General features: G+C 48.1%; 1 protein-coding gene across 2 annotated transcripts in view; it reads left to right on the top strand.

Moving 5' to 3' along the window:
- Positions 1 to 8,275, top strand: part of LOC148098680 (protein NLRC3-like) — a 321,437-nt gene that overhangs the window by 264,637 nt on the left and 48,525 nt on the right. The window lies entirely within an intron of this gene.

Below are 8,275 nucleotides of genomic sequence, written 5' to 3' on the forward strand. Positions count from 1 at the left end.
ATCACCTAGCGGGGTTGGGGGGTCGTGGTTTGGTCCCGCCTTGGCTATTGTGGTTGATGTGGAGGTTGGGATGGGCTTAGGGCACCTGGAGGACCCCTAGAGACGTTATCCCTGGAGGGCTTAACCCGGGGGTTGTGTTCATAACCTGGTTAGTGGCTCTGGTCGCTCTCAGAGGTTGTTCTCCTCGTGGCCGCGTGCAGCGGGGCTGGAGGATGGTCTGTGCTGGCGGACGTAGGTTACTGGCCTGGTGGCCTGGCTGCCCCTGAGTGGATCCGGGGCGGGCGTGGGGGTTTGGGGTTCGGGGGTGCTTCGCCTCCGTGCTGGGGCTCTGGCTGGGCCTTGGGGGCTTCGGTCCTCGTCGGTGTGTCGCCGAGGTTGTGGGCGGGTGGGTGCACGGGGGCTCAGCCCTGGCGCAGGGGGCCTCTTGTGCATCGGCCTAACCGGGGGGCTCTTCAACTGGCAGGGAGGTTGTTTCATCTTTGCAGGAGTCCACTCTGCAGGTGGGGGAGAGACATAGGAGAGGTGGAGAATAAACTTAACCTGGGTGTCTGTGTCTTGTGTAGTCTGGGAGATGATTGAATGTTGGGGTGGGTACAGTTTCCTCTGCGGTGGGGTAGGGTGGGCTGCCCCGGGTCCTGTGGGGCTTGGCGGTGCTGCTGCCGTAGGCCCCGGTCTGGATGGGCCTGGGCTCCCTTGCCTTGGTGGATACCAGAGGACGGGGGTGCCTATTGGGGTCAGCGGGGGAGCTGGCCCTAGGGAGGGACACCCTCCCCTCCCTTCTTTTCCTCCCCATCCCCGGCTGCCTCCCTCTTCCCGCTCCACCACACCCACCCACACAGGTAGGGCTTTGGGGTGCGGGTGTGTCACCAGGGTGCAGGGGAGACATCCCCCCCCCCCCCCCCCCCCCCCCCCCGTCCTCTTCTGGCCACCTGTGCCTCAATTTTATCTCACAACTTAGACATCCACATTACTTACACTCTCATAACACACACACACACACATATATATATATATATAGGGCCTTGAGGGTGGGCACGTTAACGGCGTCCAGTAGACGGTCTGTGTATTCAAACCTACCTCTGGCGCCGGTGCCCACCTCTCAATTTTAAATCCATGTAGACATTGAGGGTTCTCGGGAGGGGCCGTGCTAACACCTGCTGCTCTCTGGCAGCAGCACCATGCTCTCCCTTGTTTTAAACACACTTTAGAGCAACACGCAGCAACACTACACTTGAGCGGGAGGAGGAGGGTATGGGGTCTTAACACACCCCCGTTCTCTGCTAGCCATCGGAGCGGGGGGGCTGGGAAGAGATGCTGGCTGTCCGATTGGCCTCCCTGCTGCTGCGGAGCCTGGGGCGGTCTGCTAGCCTCCACCCCGGAGGGAAGGGTAACATCTCTTGGGTCTGGGTGCCGTTTCCCCCTCTGGGGGCGAGGATACCTGGACCCGGGGTATAGAGTATGTTTGGGGAGTGTGATTGTGTGTACATGTCCATTTACGTTTATTCCTACGTTGGGTGAGTGCTGAGTGTTTGTATATGTGTGCATGAGGGTGGGAATGCATGTCTGTGTCTGTGTGTGCCTGTTTGTCTGTGTCTATATGTCAGGTCGGGTCTTAGACTCCACCTCTCTGGGAACTCCCAGGCCCTCCAAGTGTGGAGGCCTATCTCCCCTCACCACACTCCCTGCCGGTGACTGATGCCCTCAGGGGCTGGGCGCTCAGGTCATGTGCCAGCTCACTCCCGGTGGCTACTTGGCAGGGCCTGGCGCCTGCTGCTCAGTCAGGCCTCTTCCGGGGCGCGGAGGGCCCTCGGGCCTCCGGCCTCTGTGCCTGCGGCTCGGTTCACTCTGGCACAGCTGGCTGCCGGCGGAGCCGGCGGGCACGCCGGTGCAGCCCCCTCTAGTTTCTGCCCGGTGGCTACTGGGTGACCCCTCGCCTGGGTATCCTCAGCCCTTCCCATGAAGGTGGCACGGATGCCCCTCTGGTGGTCCTCCTTGGGCTCTTGCACTCTGGGACCTCTGGATGTCTGGGGCCTGGATCTCCTCCATGCCTGCTTCATGCCCTGAGGGACAGGGCTATGGCTCTCTACATCCTCTTGCAGACCATTACATGGGGAAACCATTTGAATACAAGCGCGCCGATCCACACAGGTGTGCACATGGGTGTTCACTGTTCGTAGACTTAAATCACACCTTTCTTGGCTGCTACTTCAAAGCACATTGTGCGCTGTCTGTCCTGCGTGCTGCACAACAACATTCAATATTTAGTATTTACTGCTGTTTACACTTAGGTAGATTAATGCGATGGTGTTGTGTTTAGTATGTTGCTTTGTTTTGTTTTGTTTTTTTTGCTTGTTTTCTATTCTTTTTCTCTCAACAGGTGATCCCGGAGATATTTTTTTTTCCCCCCTTTCTCACTGTCCCTCTCCCCTTCTGTTTTTCTTTTCCTTCCTCTTTCTTTCTCCCTTTCCTATCCCTCACTCATGTCTGTCCCGTCTGTAACAACTGAAAATAAAATAAAATAAATAATAAAAACAAAGGTCGATCAAATGGACCAATACGGCAATGCCATGATGATCCATTTGGCAAAATAAATCCATTGGGTATCCTTGTTGGTCTTCAGACAACAATTCTGACGGCTAAAGAACCAAATGGGACAGGCAAAAAAAAAAAAAAAGAAACTCTTCTAAATGATTCCTTGTAAACTTCTTCCTCTTCAGTCACAAACAAACAGGAAGTGATGTCACATGTGTTCCTGTCCACACAGCAGAATGAGTCTATTGCTGACAGTGATGTACAAACAGAGTGAGCATTTCTGAGGCCCAAAATAAATTGAGTAGTTCACTGAATGAACAATGGACTGTGAGCTCAGTTCCTTCATCATTAGTATGGATTATATATGTATATGTATTATATTAGTATCATATATATCAGGTGCTGCTGCTGCTGGTTTCAGTCATTGTGCAAATGTGCTGTTTGTAAGGTTGTAAAGCTGCAGTCAGCTGAGACTGAAGAAGTCACCTGATCAGTGAGCAAACGTTTCTGAAAACGTCCAGATGAACAGAATCAACCTTTTGGGATCAGCCAGCAATGCAGCATCATTGTTGTTCAGGTTCAGAGGTTTGCAGGAATGAACTGATGACCAGAAACAGCTGCAAAGTCCAATAAAATACCAGCTGGAGTTCAGCTGCATTTGAAGAAGTCAAAGAAAAGTAAGGATGGCAAAGGGCGATGTTTTCTTCCAAAGAACTGAAAACATGGTCGACGCCTCATTAGAAGAATAATCTGGACATTTGTGAGGAACTCTAACCAAGAAAGCAACACAAGAAAGCAACGTCAAACAGATCCAACAGACAGTTTCATGACTGGAAGTGTTGAGTGTAAAAATGCTACATTGCATTATTGCATCCTCTCACCACAGGAGGTGCTGTTGGCACCACTGATTGCTGATCAGCTGTTCTCTGATGATCTGATTGATACTGTGAATAACGGGACTCACTGAACTCTGTGACACAGTGAAGATTACAGAGTTTAACTTCAACATCTGACTGACGTCACACAGACAGAAGGATGAACCAGTGAGGCACAGAACACAGTTACTGGAGATACTGGATCAGCTCCATGTGAACCTCTGATGGAGAAGCTGCTGAGCCAGAGAAACATCAGGACATGACAGGCAGCTGCACTTATCTAACAACATGTAGCAGAGCTGATCTATGTTAGAGGATCTATCACAGCAGCTGAAGCCAAAGTCCAACACTGGATAGCAGCTGAGCCTGTGCTGAGTGTAGTGTTACAGGAAAAGGGCAGAAACACTGACACTGGTAGCTCACAGTGATGCTGACTGGGGCACAGAGCTGAATGATGCAGCATCAGGACACTGTTTCAGTCTGACTGACAGAGAAACCTGTAGCTGTATCTACATGTGAGGCAGAGGCTACACAAGCAGCTTTCTATGTTTCACAGTGACTGAGATCTTCAGTGGGGGTGGACATGCTCCTGTACAGACCTCTGAGGAGAACCAAGGTGCAGTCAAAGAGTCCAGTCTGTCCTCACAGATGTGAACATGTGGTTTCATCAGGTCTGCTGTCAGCTAGCAGGCTCACATCAGAATCACTGTTCCTGAAAAACACAGTCTGTGTGACATCATCAGTCAGCTGATCGTCCCAGATCTGAATGGTTTCTGTCTCTACTGAGGAAGTCAGAGAATATCACTGAGGTGTGGATCAGGTCTGAGTGAGCTGTGGAGGGACAGCTTTAAACAGTCCACAGGTCTCACGTCCTGCTCAGTCTGGTAGCAGATACCTCGTATTGTTCCAGATGTGCTGACATCACCAGCAGCAGCAGCACAGCTGTGTGATACGATGAATCTCAGTTATTGATCCAACACACAGTAAATACAAAGATCAGGATTTCTGAGAGGAATCATTATGAGTCTGAACACATGATCACTGAATGTTAGTCTCCACAATAATAAGCTAACACAACCAAACACAGCTTTCAGCTCTTATTTTGAAACTGGCTTATTTAGAGAGCTGTGATGTGAGCGTGCCTGGCTCTGAGGCACTTGGGTCAGCCTCTGTTGTTTAGAAGTGTTACAGACTGTGAATGACACAGACCTGTCAGTTTCCATGTTTGTCTGTAACACAGCTCAGGGGCTCCATGCTGAACACATCCATCCAGTGTTATTGATCCAGTACTAATACCAGCATTGGGATCAATACTACAATACACAATCACATGTGTCCACGTGATGCAGTTTGAAGAGCAATAAGATGTCTCTGTATGAGGAGGCGGGGTCACAGGAGGTTCACAGAAACTCTGCAGCAGCATCATCAGCTCACATGGAAACTTTGATGATTCACTTCTGTGGTGTTTTTACAGAAACACGTCACAAAATTAGCTCCACCTGTTTTGTGTGTGAGCTTTGAGTTTCTTGTCTTCATTCTGGATTCTTGTGTTGCTGTTTTTACACACAGCAGATATTTCCTGGTTGCTTCCTTGATGACCACATGAAGCTTTCTGAAGCTTGGATTGAAAACGCTTCATTACTCAAAGCTTTCCAACACAGCCCTCTGTGCTGCCATCTGGTGGACAAACATATGAAGTGCAGCGTGAAGCTACAAATGAAACTGCTTCAGCTACGTTTATATATAACATACTATAACCTATATAACTATATGTATAGTGTATTATGTAGGTTTTAGAGCTGGGGGTAGAATTGCTGATGGCCTGGTTGTTATTTATGTTCCCCATGGTTCACCAGCTCTCACACAACATCAGCACCAATGATCCACGTCCTTATAAACCTCTGAATCAGGTCCTGAAGCTGTGACGTCCTGAGTGAAGACCTCACTGATCACATGACTCTGGTCACCTGGACTCAGTGTTTCTGAAGCAGTGTGCTGGGTTTTTAAAAATACGTGGCTGCTGCCTGATGTTGGGCCCACAGAGGAAGACGACTCACTCACTCTTCTTCACTTCCTCCTTAAACATGTGGAAGGAGAGCAAAGTGCTGCCAGACTCTTATTTCTGACAGGAACAGAAGAAACCACAGCAAACTGTTCCAGTTCTTCATCTTCATCACAATCTATTTATTTCTGATGGTGTCTTCAGTCTGAGGGTTTGAAGTTTCCATGTCTGTGTGATGTGTGGTGTGAAGGCTGCTGGTTAAACTGGGACTCACTGTTTAAAGCACTGAGTGCTCATAGAGAGATGCTCCATGAGTCCCAGTACAGACTACAAACATGGTGGAAACTTAGCTTTGATATCCACACACTCTGCACGTCTGTGAGTAACTGTGATGAAGATGTGCAGAGATCTGTGTACAAACAGGAGAAAGACTGTAAAGACTCTGTGCTTCTAACAGCCTCTGTTAACATATGTGAGGCTGTTTGTTTTTGTTGCCATGGAGCTTTTCACTGTTTGGGTCAGCAGGTCATGTGATCAGGTTTGTTCTGTGAAAGCTCGACGATGGTTCAGTGTCAGGGTTTGTTTGCATTCATCAATAAATATCTAAATAAATCAAAGACTCCATGTTTGTTCTTTCATCATGTGACCTCTGCTCATCCATCTCTGTGTATCAGGTGTGAGATTATTATATTATCTTATGCCACGTTATGCCCCGATTAATGATTGTGAAATTATTATGTAGTTTTAGTTTGCATTATTCTCCTGAATTAGAAGAAGGTGATAACTATTTATATTTGTTAAACTGATTTGTATTACATTAGGCTGCTGATTTATTGTGAATGAATGATATTGTTTATTGTTTATTGTTTATGATGCATTATACTGCTGAGTTATAAAAAATGCTGTTTTCAGAGAGTCAGGACCTTGCTTCTTCTGATAGTAGAGGAGACAGAGCACATTCCTACAGAGGGAGGCCGTGTTCAGGTGTGGAGTGGGGCGGGACTGTGCGGCGACGCGCTGTCAGGAGGAGGCAGGTCTGCGACAGGAGCCCCCTCCTTGTTCTTCTGGCCGGAGTGGTTTCCATCCCGGAAGAGAAATTCCTCTCCTGTTTCAGATAAGGACCATTCGCCCGCGTGTGGCTGTACTGTGGGATTATGGGACTGTGGGATTATGGGACTGTGGGATTATGGGACTGTGGGAGGGTAATTTTAGCATATGGAAAACATTTTTTTAGCTTTGTTTTAATAGTGTATAGTTATTTTTGCCAGCAGGGTTTTTAGCGCATTGAGACTCTTTTTATTGTATACGGGGGATTTTAACTTGTATTTGTGATTCTGGCTGTGTTTTTATGGAAATAAATGGTGTGTGTTCAAAGCCAGCTTAGTTTCTGTGCCCTGAGCGCTGACCCGCTCACTCCCCTTCCTCTTGTATGTGAACGGACTTGGAGGTGAAGATTTAGGTCCACCAGTCTTAGCGGCTACAGAGTCCCTTCTCAGTTTAATGATCTTCATTGTTGCCTGGCTGGTTGGTAATGCAGCGTTCAGCCTTTAAAACAAATCTACATGAAGCTGTTAGTTTGCTCGTATCCATGTTGGTGCATCAGTAACTACAGCAGAGGCTGTCGCTTCTCACCCAGGGCCAACATGACGAGCAGACAGAGCATGTAAACAGACAGCAGGTGGCAGTCTTTCACTGGAGACCAACCTATGATCACCAAGGGCTGATAAAAATCTGTCTTTTCACATAATAATAATCCCATACATAGCTTATTGTCTCCACATCAGTAGCATTATCGTCAGTGCTTCACCTTGATGGAGGCGTCCTCGGCTACCGTTCACCTGTCCCTCCAACCTTCCTCCAGGTAATCTGATGTCTAATTGGCTGACTGGAGCAGATTAAGCTAAGACCAGGAATAGGACTGCACACACACACACACACACACACACACACACACACACACGTACGTCTGCATGTGGCTTTCCGTTAGACAGTAAGCTCAGTGTAGCATTACAAACATAAAGCCATCAAGAAGGAAACGCTCTCCTCTCATCTTCCTCACATTATTAAATCTGTTCAGGGTCACGTGTGAAAGGGCGCGCCTCAGCCGGCTCCATAGCTAAACTCCAACGTTACAAGTTCTTGGAAAAAGTAACACTGTGGTGGAAATATTTCTGTGGAGATGAAATGAGTCACGTGGAGAAACAAATCTGTTCCTGATGTCTGGCAAACAAGCGCGTCCAACAAAGAAACGTCCCGTCCTCAGTGTCTTCATTAGGACACTTTTGTTATTGACACCCATGCTTGTTTCTTTTGGGCAAAGGTGCGGGACGGACTTGAAGACCTTGTTCGTACCAGTTTGGACACACCTGCGGCGCCGGTTTAGCGCAGCTGGATGAGCAGCAGTCCCTGTGTCCCTCTCTCACTTTCCTGTCAGTTTTCACTGCATCTGTCTAATAAAGACAAAAATACATTTAAGAAAAGAACAGAAAGTTTGGATACACCTTCTCATTTTATGGTTTTTCATATTTACATCGTAGAAGACATCACAATGTGGAGTTAAACAAAAAAGTCTGAAAACATGTTTTATATGTGAGATTCTTCAAAGCTTTGCTCTCCCAGTCTCACCTTGTCCCAGCACAGAAACAGAGACACGTGGGAAAAGTGACATCTCATTACATGAGTTTGTGTGAGGCTAGTCCAACAGTGATGCAGTCTAATGGTGTGGAGATCTTCCAGTCAGTGGTGACAGGCCCAGCTCTGACAGCACAGTGTGACAGCACCGTGTAGCATATGGAGCCCTTTAGAGATCAATGCATGTAAACTGTAAGGCGACCCCCGTATCTGTAGTCATTCTAAATATTTCTGT

The sequence above is a fragment of the Neolamprologus brichardi genome, chromosome 14 (genome assembly GCF_056152115.1).
Source record: "Neolamprologus brichardi isolate AB-2024 chromosome 14, ASM5615211v1, whole genome shotgun sequence".
Taxonomy (NCBI): Eukaryota; Metazoa; Chordata; class Actinopteri; order Cichliformes; family Cichlidae; genus Neolamprologus; species Neolamprologus brichardi.